Source organism: Podarcis bocagei (genome assembly GCF_964188305.1).
Source record: "Podarcis bocagei genome assembly, chromosome: 2".
NCBI lineage: Eukaryota > Metazoa > Chordata > Lepidosauria > Squamata > Lacertidae > Podarcis > Podarcis bocagei.
In genome coordinates, this window is record NC_138126.1 from 22,425,029 (window position 1) to 22,439,571 (window position 14,543).

At 46.6% G+C, this 14,543-nt stretch overlaps 2 long non-coding RNA genes across 2 annotated transcripts; both read left to right on the forward strand.

Annotated features, from left to right (window-relative positions):
• Positions 1-4,917: 4,917 nt before the first annotated feature.
• LOC308581290 lies at positions 4,918-11,982 on the forward strand. The gene is made up of 2 exons (XR_014004934.1): positions 4,918-5,053; positions 11,797-11,982. It is a non-coding gene; the product is annotated as an uncharacterized lncRNA (long non-coding RNA).
• On the forward strand, positions 5,489-7,888 carry LOC308581413. Its single transcript, XR_014005067.1, has 2 exons — positions 5,489-5,571; positions 7,626-7,888. It is a non-coding gene; the product is annotated as an uncharacterized lncRNA (long non-coding RNA).
• Positions 11,983-14,543: the final 2,561 nt, after the last annotated feature.

Here is a 14,543-nt window from a genome sequence, read left to right on the forward strand (position 1 = left end):
CCTCCTATTATAGCTGCAGTGACACACACACACACACACACACCGTTGGTGCAAACTCTCTGGTGTTCACATCTGTTGATGTTGCCTATCTGGCTGTTTTAGGGTTGCCATATGTCGGAAGCAGTGTCCAAGCAGAAATCACTAAAAATGTCTGTGGAAATCCGGACATATGGCAACCCATGTCAGTATTATCATATTGGGAAGTTTCCCTTAAAAATAGCTCAAAAACCTCTTTATTCTTTTCTCTCTTTTTTGCAATTATGTCCCAAAAATCAACAACCCTGGCTAATAAGGAGAAGAAGAATAAAAGCTCTACAACTTTAGTGTCTAGATTTTTACTTTTTGAAATATGGCAACTCTAAGCTGCTGCTTGGCACCTGCCACTCTCAGGAGGCTCACTAGAGGACCCTTTCTGCAAAGTCTCTACAATGCTGGAGCTGGCTGCACCCTCAGATGCCTGTTATGGGGATGTGTCAGAGGGGAGGGTGCTCCTGGTTCTAGGCACAGCCAATCACGTTCTGCAGAACTCCATGGGGATCAATTTACACCTTCTGTAAGAACCACCTGTTGGGATACTGCCAGGGAGACAAAGTCCATCATGGCCCCAGAAGTGCTTGTACCATCCATGGTGTCACTTCCAAAACTAGCATCTGCAAAGATTTCAAGACCTCCAGTCTTCTGACTGGTGAACCTCAGCCTGTAGTGCAAAGTCCCTTTCAAATAGCAGGCTATGTGCTTCAGAGCTTTCCAATCCTGAACAGTAGGATTATTAGCATGTCTGCTAAGCAGGTTAGTGCTTACAGCTATGTCAGGTCTTGAGCATCTAGCAATGAAATTCAACTTGCCTAGAATGCATCTGTACAGCCTAGTGTCAGAAAACGCTTCAGCAGTACTATCTACCTGGTAACCTGTCACCATCGGTGTGTCTGCTAGGTTTGCATCAACCAAATTCAACCTGGTTAACACATCAGCAATTTTCCGTGTTTGGTGTACCAGAAAATTACCTGCTTGGTCCCTCTCCACCTGCAGAGAAAGATAGTTGGATACCTCACCAAGATCCTTCATGTCAAAGTGCTCCTTCAGCTGAGCTAGGGTGCTTTGGTACAAAGCCTGATTCTTCCAAAACATCAGAAGATCATCAACAAAACATAAACAATACAGTTTGTTTTGCCCCTCCTCCTTGACAAAAACACATGGATCAGCTTTGCCCTGGTGAAAACCTAGGGAAAGCAATGTCTCAGTGAGTTTTGTGTTCCAACACCTGGCACTCTGCTTGAGACCATATAAGGATTTCCGCAGTTTACAGACCATTCCCTTCTGTATCTGCATTCCATCAGGTGGAAGCATATACAGCTCCTCCCCCAAAATCCCGTACAAAAAAGCTGTATTAATGTCATGATGGGAAACATGCAGTTTCTCCTCTGCAGCAATTTTGAGCATTAGCCGAATGCTCTCATACTTGACGGTGGGTGAGTAGGTCTCGTGGTAACCCTGTCCTGGTACCTGTGAAAAACCTCTGGCAACCAATCTGGCTTTGTGTCTAACTACCTTGCCATTCTGGTCTGTCTTGGCCCATTTGCTGCCAACCAGTCTCATTCCTGGGATTACCGGTACCAGTTCCCAAGTTTGGTTCCTATTCAAGGAATCAACTTCAGCCTTCATGGCATTAAGCCAAGGCTCAGCATCTTTAGAGGTTAACTCCTGAACCTCTTTGAAACTTGAAGGTTCCCACACCTTCTCTGAGCTACTAAGAACAGCAGTTGCTGTCTTAGCAAACTCATCAGCAAATCTCTTTGGAGGTCTGCCTTTGGTCGCCCTTTCAGATCTGCGTACTAGACGCAAGTCTTCTGGACTCATCTCCTCCTTCTTAGGAGAAAAGTGACCAATGGTGAACAGTGGTTCTTCCAGTTCATTGTCAGATGCATCAGATGGTCTGACTGAGGCCTTTGCGCTCTTGTAGTCTGCTGTGTCATCACTGTTGCTGACACCAGCAGCAGCGCCGCCCAATGAACTGGAATCCGAACTCTGATCATCATCATCATCATCCTCTTCTTCCTCAACACCATCTGCTTTTTTCACATCACCTTCATCCTCCTCTGGGTAACTCTGGAAAATTCCCACATTTCCCCCCCACTTAGGATTGTACTCAACACTCTTTGTGAACTTAATGGACTTAGAGTCAGTCATCCATACCCTGTATGCACCTTTTTCATACCCCATGAACAAACCATGTGCCCCACGCTTCCCAAGCTTGTTGCTCTTTGGGGTGTGTACCCACATATCAGAACCAAAGATTCTCATGTGCTTGATGCAAGGTTTCTTACCAAACATCTTCTCATAGGGGGTACAACCAATAGGTGATGACAGTCTGTGATTATAAGTGTAAACAAAAGTCAACAGAGCCTCCCCCCAATACTTATCAGGGAGATTGGCATCATGCAGCAAGGTTTTTAGGCCTTGAAGCAATGTTTGATTTGCTCGCTCCGCAAGTCCATTCATCCATGGCGATCTAGGCGCTGACAAGTCATGCTGGATTCCTTTCTCAGTCAGGAAAGCTTGAAACTGCTGAGAAGTGAACTCCCCGCCCCGATCAGTAAACAGACAGCTGATAGGTTTACTGTGAACATTCTCCAACCAAGCACAGAATGCCTTGAACTTCGGAAACGCTTGCGATTTCTGCTCGAGCATAAACACATGAATGTACCTGGAAAAAGAATCAATCAGAACCATGAAGTACCTTGCTCCACCCAAAGAGGGTGCAAGTGGACCAACCAGGTCTGCGTGGACTAGCTCGTAGGGTTTGGAAGCCTGCCTGCTAGACTCCGTGCCTTTTGGAGCAACCTTCACCTTGTTCTCTGCACAAGATACACATTTCATGTGAAACTTACAGGGTTTGATGTTCAAACCCTGAACCAATCCTGGCATCTTGGCCAGTGCCTGCCAAGACATGTGACAAAATCTTCTGTGTGCTTCATGAATGCATCCTGCATGAAGAATTTTGTTAGTTTGTGCAACACAACAAGAATCAACATTAGACACAACAGCACCATTGTCATCATATAGAACAATCCATCTATAAACTTTGCATGCAAAATGTCCTCTTTGCCTTTCCTGATGACACAGACGTTCCTCTTGAAGGAAATCTCAAAGCCATGCCCAGTCAGCTGTGGGACACTGAGCAAATTGTCTGCAGCACCTGGAACATAAAGTACACCTTTGATGGTTGTGTGCAGACTTGCCAGTCTCACAGTCCCTTCTCCTGCGATTCGCAACGTCTTTCCGTCAGCCAGGTGGATCTCACCATGTGAGGTTTGAAGGAGATAAAGAGATGCCGGTCTTTTGCCAAATGGCGGGTGCATCCAGAATCTACAATAAATCTGGCCTTGGCCTTTGGAGCAGTTTTTCTGGCAAGCAAAACCTTGTTTTCCACGGGCGTGGGCTTTTGCTGCTTGCCCCCCTGCTCCTGGCCATCAGACTTGCCTTTAGCCTTTGGTGAAGCTGTGCCAGCAAACAAAGCCTTGTTTTCCACTGGCGTGGGCTCTTCACCCCCCCCTTCTGCTTCGGGCCATCTGCAGGCACCGGTCTCTGTTTACCTCTGGCCTTCCGGCCTCTGCAAAGGCGATGACCTTGGTTCTCACGAGAAACAGAGCTCTCAGCTGCCGACTCCTTGGCTCACCCTTGGGGCTGGAATGCTGCCTGGGATGACATCACAGTCAGCTCCCCCTGCAGCTTGCAACCGGTGCCCTCGACATCCCTGCATTCACTCGCATTCTGGGAAACAGCCAGGACCTCCAATGCAGTCAAACTCTGGGCTGGGATGACTGGCGGATGGGCTATCTTCAAAGCATTCCACATCTTGCGTGCAGTTGTGTTACCAGCTAACGTGGCAATTTCCTCCAGAGAGACGGACAAGACTATTACGTCTATGGCCTTTAAATTTTGGGCCCTCCATCTATCTGTCAGAGGAACTGGAGGGGCTTCAGACACAGTATGCCACACTCCAAACTGACGTAGTAGACTTTCACACCATTTTGCCCAGGTCTGATAATTGTGCCAATTTAACTTTGGGCACTCAGCAGCTTCAGAAGCTTGGAAAAACTCCATTCCAACTCTTTACTTGAGCCGTGAGTCTTTTTCACTTCAGAGACTTCTTATCTCGGCAGCTCATAAATCTTGAGGCCTGCTTGGCTCGACTCCCAGACCAATTAGTTGGCCGGAGTTCAAAGAAACTTTGCCGCGGCAACAAAAAGCCTCACTTTCGCTTTTCCCACACATAACTTCACAGCCTTTTTTGCAGTCTTTACTCTCCTGTAAGTGCCGTGAATCTGGGCCCGAAACCTGTTGTTGGGATACTGCCAGGGAGACAAAGTCCATCATGGCCCCACAAGTCATCCCTGGACGTCCATTGATCTCTCGTAGACACACAGTATCAGCAATTAGCGACACGAGCTCCAGAAATAGCTTGCCACATTCCAGAGCTGATGCACGCTCTATCAGCTGATAATGCACAGCGAAAGATGCACTCAGGAGAGCATTATTTACAAGTTTATTCAGTGTTGATCAGAACAAAGAAAACATGACTGCCTGCTTCATGTTTCAGACACAGAGAGAGAAATGAAAGCATAGACACAACTGAAACATCCTGTGAACAGGAAATACGCAGACTCTGTGACTCACAAAGCCTGCTCCCTTTTAAGGTGGAACGGAAATATCCTAACACCACCAATGTCCTTTATAGACTCAGGGCATCTCAGCATTTTTCTTCTTTGAAGGAAACAACGAGTTTGGTGACTTAGAAGCTCAGGAAGGGACAAGGCATGTAAACAGAAAAACATGCCTTACAGCAGGTGCCTCCCTCCCTCCCTCCCTCCCTCCCTCCCTCCCTCCCTCCCTTCCTTTCTTCTTTTAACTGCAAATGCCTTAATCTGTAGCCTGTGCAGTTCAGAGGGTCCAGGACAGCCGTGTATACAGGCTGCCCCATATGAAGAGAAATGCGCTGATGATCCACATACAGGACACCCCGCAGCCTGCGTCTTGTACAGAATCACTTCAAGTGAGTGGTCCTTCTTGTCTTTCTCTCCCCGTCCCCCTTATTTTCAGTGCATTTCCATGAGTGGCTGATGGGGCATGGCTAGTATGACTGGGTGCAGAGGAGGCCGGGGATCTTGCAACTTCAGTAGTACAAGTAGTACAATGGAAGCTTAGAGCTTCCATTGGAATGAGGTGCTTCTCTCGTTGTTCAAGCACCTCGTTCCAATGGAGCTCTAAGCTATCCTAATGCAGCCTCCATACGAAACCTGATTGCAGTCACATGACGGAACGTATCCCCCCTGGAAATTCTCTGAAGCAACATTACCTGCAGGCAGTAAGAGAAACATGAATTTTCTAAGTTCACTTTTGATTCTCCAGTCAAACTCTAGCATGTCAAGGTACAGATGGGATCCTGGATAAGCATTCTTCAGGATAAGCAGGGGGGTTGGGTGCTATACCTGGCAACAGTGGTAGCAAAAACCTGCCCTTCAGCACAGACCCCCGTTTCCCCAGCTGTCACTGATGGGGGCCTAGCAAGGGGTGGATCCTGACATTATCTTTTTTTAAAAAAATATTTATTAAAAAAAGATTTTTTAAAAAAATTACATAGAAAAAAGACAAAAACAGAAAAAGAAAAAAGAAAACCATCATTTTCAGATTCTCCACTTTCATTACCTTCTTTCCATGACCTCCTCCTCCTCCCATCTCTTGTATCTTGATTAATAATTGTCACAGCAAATCCTTTCCCCAATTCATAATATTCTGTCATTACATTACCTTACTCTATTTTCATCTTATCTTATAAAAAACCTTAAAACTTAAGACTTAAATCTTATTTTTACCAGCTTCTCATAACCATTACCTTTTTACCTGATTCTTTAAACATTTTTACAAGAGCCAAGTAATTTCATTTCAACATTTTTCCAACATTCATAAAACATTTCTAACTATAAAAAACGAAAATAAAAACAATCCAATCTTCTTCCAGCGTCCCCTCCCCCCGGTCCCGGGATTGTCAGTCCTTTTTATCCCATTAGTCTGGCACATTAACCTGGTGATCTTATATCCGAGGCCTTCAAATCTCTTCCATGTCCCTTCCGCAGCTCTTCTTCATATTTTCCTTTCACTTGTGGGAACTCCAGCTTGGTAGTGTTTTTGACCCTTTTCAACAAATCAGCCCCTTTCCCATAGTCCAGACTAGACTCCATGTGGTACTTTAAGACATGTTTCAAATTCCCTCCAAAATTGGAAGTCCCAACAGCTCCAAACCTCTGACGGCCCATTGCCAGACTCGGAAAGTCCAAACATCCCTGCATAGGGGGGTCAGTCCAACCCCCCATTTCCAAATCAATCCAAACTTTGTCTTTCCAAATCTGGTTTTTTCCAAGTTCATTTGTCAAATCCAAAGGCTCATTTTCCTGCTGGGCCAAAAGTCCCTCCATCTCTGGCGCCCAAGATTCTGCATCCTCCTCTTCTCTCATCTGCTCTGTCAGGACACACTCCTGTTTAAGTTCCTGGGTGGGCTCCATATAATTTCCCACTACCTGTTCAAATGCTCTGGCCTCATTTGTCATCAAATCCGTCTTCTGACTTAACTAATCCAATGGGGCATTTATTTTACAGAAAGCACCCAACAGTGCTTCTGAAAACATTGTCCTGCAAGGTCACAAGTCCTTTCCCACGGTTGTAATCTGTGGCAGCTGCAAGCTCCCTAGAATTGGTTACAGTTTCACAGTCCCCCTCTAGGGGGAAAACTTCTGGTTCTTCTTTCTTTTAAGGACAATAGCAACAAAGTTTCTTTTTTTAAGATATTTTGTCAATATTTGTTCCTTTAAAATGCAAAAGGAAACAGTGGAATCACAATGTTACTCTTCTTTTAACTATCTGTCAAAAACATTTGTCTCTGGTCAATGAGCTTCAAAACGTCAATTCTGACACCCCGCTCCAGAGTCAGGACGGTGGAAAGTTACTTTACTTTAAACTCACTTCTGCAGGTTTAAACAGTCCAAAAAAAGATCCCCCTTCTTCTCCTGCTACCGAAGGAGGGTTCAACGATTTTAAATGGTGAAAACCAATCCTTTAAAAGTGATTTTCTAAGCTCTAGTGTATGTTATCTTTGCTTTCTTCTGACTACAAGGAAATGGAAGGCTGACTTCCTGTTTAGACCTTCCCGTTTCAGTACCAAATTAAGGTGAATTTTTAAGTTCAATTCCTTTCTAATCGCCAGTTCTTATTTGTAGACCAATTGTTCAATGTTTAAGCACTCACGGGTGATTATTTTAGATGCCAAATTGTCCCAGGAAAAAGGCAGCGCTCTCCAGCAACAGCTATGTGGCTTCGCTCCACGGAAAAAGCAATTGACTCACAGCACCGTGCCACTTCCCCCTCTTTGCTTTGGAGCCCGTTAGTGGGTTCCGTGGTGGGTTGGGGGGGGCGCTAAGGGTGCCCGCTGAGTCCCACGGTCACAGGCTTCATCCGCCTGTGATTTCTAAAAGGGTCTCCGCTTCGCCGGAGCGGAAAGGACCCGTTTCACGTGGAGCTGGTCCCTCCGGTTCAGAGGGAATCCACCATTGCCGATGGCGCCACCCCGGAAGCCGGATCCTGACATTATCATCAAGCAACTTTCACCAGTTACTAACAGTAACCCAGATACTTTTCTTTCTCTTCCCATCAGAAACTGGACGTGTGTTGCGCTACTACAAAAAATGCGGCTTCTATACCAGCGACTGCAAAACTCAAAAAGTCTACGATGACGTACCGGAAGTGCACGAGCTCCACTGCTGTAACGACAGAGACCACTGCCTTTGAATGACGTCTAAGGAGGATGCTGTATTAAAAGAACTCCTATGTGAACAAATGGCTGTGCAATTTGAGTTACGTTGCTGTGTGGGGATGTCTATGTGAGTGGGCTCTGTGTGTGCCCAGTGGCGTGCGTGGGTGCAGGGACTCAGCAGGTGAGAGGGTGGGCATCGCAGGTGAGCTGGGATTTCAACAAGGTTTCTCCTGGCTGTATGCCATGGCTGCATTGAGCCTGGGTCTTCAAACCAAGTGACATCTTCCTTACTAGAGGTTCAGCTACTATGACTACTTATTGCCTGGTATTTTCTGCCTAGGAACAAGTGGGTGGGACCACCTCACCACAACAATCTTTTTGCAGAGAGCTGACTATCCAGAGAACAGGAGATTGACAGAAAAATATTCAGGATTCTCTCTCCATTGAAATTCAGTACTGGAGGTTGGGGAAAATAGAAAGAGAGTAGTTTGGGAATCTAGTGGATACTTAAGAATAAGTAGTAGTAGACCAACCTCCCCTGAACTTAGGTTTTTCATCTGGAGAGAGGACTGCTTTCCGTTCATATCTTTCTGGTGAATGAGTGATGGGAAAAATTTTCTGCTGTGACAGAGTCCAAGCAAGAGGCTTTGAAACTCATTTCTTCAATTCATTGTAAAGTGGCTTTTTACTGAAGATTCTGGGTGAAGTCTTTTTGAGGGGAAAAGATTCCATTTAATTAGTCCAACTTATCACCCTTTGGAGCATCTGAGGACCGTACAGAAATCCACTCAGTGGGTGCAGGGTCAGTAGCTGTGTGGCCTCCCAGCCAATTCACCCGGTAGCGCTGGTGAAATATGTCCTTTAGGTCCTCGAGTAAGACAGCATCATTTGGAAGCTGAGCTCTAGGACATTCTGTAGAGGATTTCAGAATCTCGGGTTGGATTAGTCCCAGCTCTGGACAACCTAGCAGTCCAAAAGTGCGCCAGTGCAAGTAGATAAATAAGTACCACTGTGGCGGAAAAGGACATTGCATTTCCGTGCACTCTGGCTTCAGTCATGCTGTTCCATTGTGCCAGAAGCAGTTTAGTCCTGCTGGCCACATGACCCAGAAAGCTGTCTGCAGACAAACGCCGGCTCCCTCAGCCTGAAAGCGAGATGAGCACCACAACCCCATAGTCGCCTTTGACTGAACTTTACCGTCCAGGGGTCCTTTACCTTTTTACTGGGGTATCTCAAGCACTTAGGATTGTTAAAATTAAAAGCTGTATGCTCTGGGCCTCAGAGCCAAAGCAGCTACTGAACTTGCCTACCCTGGTGCACCATGCTCCTCTTTTGGTTTGCGTGGCTCCGTCAACCAGGAAATGTGGAGCTGGGCAGAGAACCCATTCAAAGGAACGGGCATGCCTCCACAAAAGATAGCATCAGAGAACCACTGACGTATGGAACATTCTGTAGAGCATCCAGCTGAACCCACATCCCATTAGGATCTGTTAAACAATCAGGACATAATGCACTTAATGGCTCAAGGAACCACCACCCACATCTCTGCTGCTCTTCAGAGCCACCCCAGAGCCCTCTTGTACCTTGAAGCCCATTAGAATGGGTTGAGCAGCCAAGAAGGCCCCTCTCAGCCTTATATAATGACTGTATTGAGCCTCAGACGGAGAGAAGTATTTGAGCTCTTCCTCCTCCTTATTACCAGGAAGCCTAGTCCTCTGTCTCCAAGCAATCACTCTTCAAAACAGTCTTTCTAATCAGACACAGCTTTTTCCTTGCTAACATGAAGCCACGCTTGGCTCAGGTCTGGCTGCTTGGAGTCTGTCTTTTGCTCTGCCTCAGCTGTGGAGGTAAGTCCCACCTGCCAATGGAAAAACATGGTAGGCCACCAATTCAAATGTGCTGTATGTTCACCACCTATCTTCCTAAGAACTGGCGAACCCGTAAGCTTTTTTCTTTCTCTTTTTAGCTCTGGCACCTATTTGGGGATAATGGTTGAAAGGCTAACTTTGGAAATAATGCAAACGTTGCCTGGAGAAAGGCTTGGATGGTAACAAGTGCCAGATCTATACAAGCATCATCACCCACCGTGCTTGGGTCAGGGTATTGGCAGAGATGATTTCCACAGATCCCACTATGTCTCCTGTCCTTGTAATCCCTGCACGGTCCCAACTTCAGAAGGTTTTTCAGGGGAATGATGCTCTATTGCAAAGGGCGGGGGGGGGCTTATTTTAACTTTATTTATTTACTTATTAAAACATTTGATTTAAAAAAACATAGTAATTTGCAATAGTCATAAGTGCAGCCTTTCCCCTCCCCATGCAGTTCACCAACTAGTTTTTAAAAAATGTTTAATTGTCTGCATAAACCTGGCAGCTTAAAATGGGAGCTGTAGGCAGTGCTCCTTCTAACATAGCTGCAGTGAAACACACACACTCTCGTTGGTGCAAACTCTCTGGTGTTCACATCTACTGACGTTGCCCATCCGGCTGTTCTAGGGTAGCCATACGTCAGAAGCAGTGTCCAAACAGAAATCACTAAAATGTTCGTGGAAATCCAGACATATGGCCACCCATGTCAGCATTATCATACAGTATTGGGAAATTTCCCTTAAAAATAGCTCAAAAAGCTCTTTATTCTTTTCTCTCTTTTTTGCAATTATGTCCCAAAAATCAACAACCCTGGCTAATAAGGAGAAGAAGAATAAAAGCTCTACAACTTTAGTGTCTAGATTTTCACTTTTTGAAATATGGCAACTCTAAGCTGCTGCTTGGCACCTGCCACTCTCAGGAGGCTCACTAGAGGACCCTTTCTGCAAAGTCTCTACAATGCTGGAGCTGGCCGCACCCTCAGGTGCCTGCTATGGGGATGTGGCAGAGGGGAGGGTGCTCCTGGTTGTAGGCACAGCCAATCACGTTCTGCGGAACTCCATGGGGATCAATTTACACCTTCTGTAAGAACCACCAATGTCCTTTTTAGACTCAGGGCATCTCAGCATTTTTTGTTCTTTGAAGGAAACGAGTTTGGTGACTTAGAAGCTCAGGAAGGGACAAGACATGTAAACAAAGAAGCATGCCTTACAGCAGGTGCCTCCCTCCCTCCCTCCCTTCCTTCCTTCCTTTCTTCTTTTAACAGCAAATGCCTTAATCTGTAGCGTGTGCAGTTCAGAGGGTGAAGGACAGCCATGTGTACCAGATACCCCACATGAAGAGAATTGCCCTGATGATCCACACTCAGGACACCCAGCAGCCTGCGTCTTGTACAGAAGCACTTCAAGTGAGTGGTCCTTCTTGTCTTTCTCTCCCCACCCCCCTTATTTTCAGTGCATTTCCATGAGTGGCTGATTGGGCATGGCTAGTATGACTGGGTGCAGAGGAGGCCGGGGATCTTGCAACTTCAGTAGTACAAGTAGTACAATGGAAGCTTAGAGCTTCCATTGGAATGAGGTGCTTCTCTCGTTGTTCAAGCACCTCGTTCCAATGGAGCTCTAAGCTATCCTAATGCAGCCTCCATACGAAACCTGATTGCAAGCCTTCAGTCACATGATGGTACATATCCCCCTGGAAATTCTCTGAAGCAACAATACCTGCAGGCAGTGAGAGAAACATGAATTTTCTAAGTTCACTTTTGATTCTCCAGTCAAACTCTAGCATGCCAAGGTACAGATGGGATCCTGGATAAGTCCATGTGATGCAGTCCACCTGGCTGAGGTATCTCAAGTCAGGGTCCAAGTTGGGCCCTCTAGCCAGTGGCGTCCCAATTACAGTGCTTCACCTAATGCCAGGGAAGAGTTGCCATTCATTCCTGAGGATAAGCAGGGGTGCTGGGTGCTATACCTGGCAACAGTGGTAGCAAAAACCTGCCCTTCAGCACAGACCCCCGTTTCCCCAGCTGTCACTGATGGGGACCTAGCAAGGGGTGGATCCTGACATTATCATCAAGCATCTTTCACCAGTTACTAACAGTAAGCCAGATACTTTTCTTTCTCTTCCCAGTGGCAACTAAACATGTCATGCGCTACTACAAAAAATGCGGCTTCTATACCAGCGACTGCAAAACGCGAAAAGTCCACCAGGACGTACAGCAAGTGCACGAGCTCTACTGCTGTAACGACAGAGACCACTGCCTTTGAATGCCGTCTAAGGAGGATGCTGTATTAAAAAAACTCCTATGTGAACAAATGGCTGTGGAATTTGTGTTACGTTGCTGTCTGGGGATGTCTATGTGAGTGGGCTCTGTGTGTGCCCAGTGGCGTGCATGGGTGCAGGGTCTCATAAGGTGAGTGGGTGGGCATCTCAGGTGAGCTGGGATGTCAACAAGGTTTCCCCTTGCTGTATGCCATGGCTGCATTGAGCCTGGGTCTTCAAACCAAGAGACATCTTCCTTACTCAAAGTTCAGCTACTATGACTACTTATTGCCTGGTATTTTGTGCCTAGGAACAAGTGGGTGGGAGCTCCTCCCCACAACAATCCTTTTGCAGAGAGCTGATTATCCAGAGAACGGGAGATTGACAGAAAAATATTCAGGATTCTCTCTCCATTGAAATTCAGTACTGGAGGTTGGGGAAAATAGAAAGAGTGTAGTTTGTGAATCTAGTGGAAAGTTAAGAATAAGTAGTAGTAGACCAGCCTCCACTGAACTTAGGTTTTTCATCTGGAGAGAGGACTGCTTTCCGTTCATATCTTTTTGGTGAATGAGTGATTGGAAAAATCCAAAATTTTCTGCTGTGACTGAAGCCAAGCAAGAGGCTTCGAAACCCATTTCTTCAATTCATTGTAAAGTGGCTTTTTACTGAAGATTCTGGGTGAAGTCTTTTTGAGGGGAAAAGGTTCCATTTAATTAGTACAACTTACCACCCTTGAGAGCTTATGAGGACCGTACAGAAATCCACTCAGTGGGTGCAGGGTCAGTAGCTGTGTGGCCTCCCAGCCCATTCACCCGGTAGCGCTGGTGAAATATGCCCTTTAGGTCCTCGAGTAAAATATACCCTTCTGTATCCAAACCTTTAAATGTAAAAACTGGTCTTTGATCCAGGTCTAATAGTGCCTAGTCAGCTGAAGTTTCGTGTGATGCAACAATGACATATGCCTGGCTGCAGCTTCCTGGTGGGGAACACATACTGCAATCCTTCCCTATAGATAGCATCAGGGGCCCAGGGAGGCCTAGGACTTTGAAACAACCATGTGAGTAGCACATATGGGCCTGGCTGAAGCTTCCTGGTGGTGAACAAGTAATCCCTACATGTATGAGGGTTGCTGAAGTCTGGGACACTCTGTACTGCATCTGTCTGGTATCTCAGCTTCAGCCCATTTGGATTTGTCCAAACAAGCAGTATATTATGCACCTAAAAAGCTCCTTGTGCCTTTTGAGCCTAGCAGGGACAGGTGCCCTGACGAACAAAGAAGCTGCCTCTGAGCCTTATATAATGAAAGTCTTGTTAATTGAAAGGAATTGTAGGGACGCAGGTGGCGCTGTGGGTAAAAATTCAGTGCCTAGGACTTGCCGATCGCATGGTTGGCGGTTCGAATTCCTGCGGCGGGGTGAGCTCCTGTCGTTCAGTCCCAGCTCCTGCCCACCTAGCAGTTCGAAAGCACCCTTAAGTGCAAGTAGATAAATAGGTACCGCTTTATAGCGGGAAGGTAAACGGCGTTCCGTGTGCTGCGCTGGCTCGCCAGATGCAGCTTGTCACACTGGCCACGTGACCCGGAAGTGTCTGTGGACAGCTCTAGCCCCCGGCCTCTAGAGTGAGATGAGCGCACAACCCTAGAGTCTGTCAAGACTGGCCCGTGCGGGCAGGGGCACCTTTACCTCTAGGACATTCAGAATCTTGAGTTGGGTCAGTCCCAGCTCCTGCCAACCTAGCAGTTTGAAAGCTCACCAATGCAAGCAGATAAATAGGTACCACTGTGGGGGGAAGGTACATTGGTACCTCGGCTTAAGAAATTATTTCTTTCTGGAGGTCCGTACTTAACCTGAAACAGTTCTTAACCTGAGGTACCACTTTAGCTAATAGGGCCTCCCGCTGCCGTTGCGCTGCCGGCACACAATTTTTGTTCTCATCCTGAAGCAAACTTTTTAACCCAAGGTACTATTTCTGGGATAGTCTGTAACGTGAAGCGTCTGTAACCTGAAGCATCTGTAGCACGAGGTACCACTGTACATGGTGTTTCCATGTGCTCTGGCTTCAGTCATGTTGTCTCGTTGTGCCAGAAGCAGTTTAGTCCTGCTGGCCACATGACCTGGAAAGCTGTCTGTGGACAAACACCGGCTCCCTTGGTCTGAAAGTGAGATGAGTGCCTCAACCACAAAGTTGTCTTTGACTGGACGTAACCGTCCAGGGGTCTTTTACCTTTTACCTTTTTACTGGGGTATCACAAGCACTTGTCCCTCGCAAGCACTTAGGATTGTTAAAATTAAAAGCTGTATGTTCTGGGCCTCAGAGCCCAATCAGCTTCTGAACTTGCCTGCCCTGGTGCACCATGCTCCTCTTTTGGTTTGCGTGGCTCCGTCAACCAGGAAATGTGGAGCTGGGCAGAGAACCCATTAAAAGGAACGGGCATGCCTCCACAAAAGATAGCATCAGAGAATCACTGACGTCTCGGACATTCTGTAGAGCATCCAGCTGAACCCACATCCCATTAACATTTGTTAAACAATCAAGACATGATGCACTTAACAGCTCAAGGAACCACCACCCACATCTCTGCTGCTCTTCAGAGCCAGCCCAGAGTCCTCTTGTAC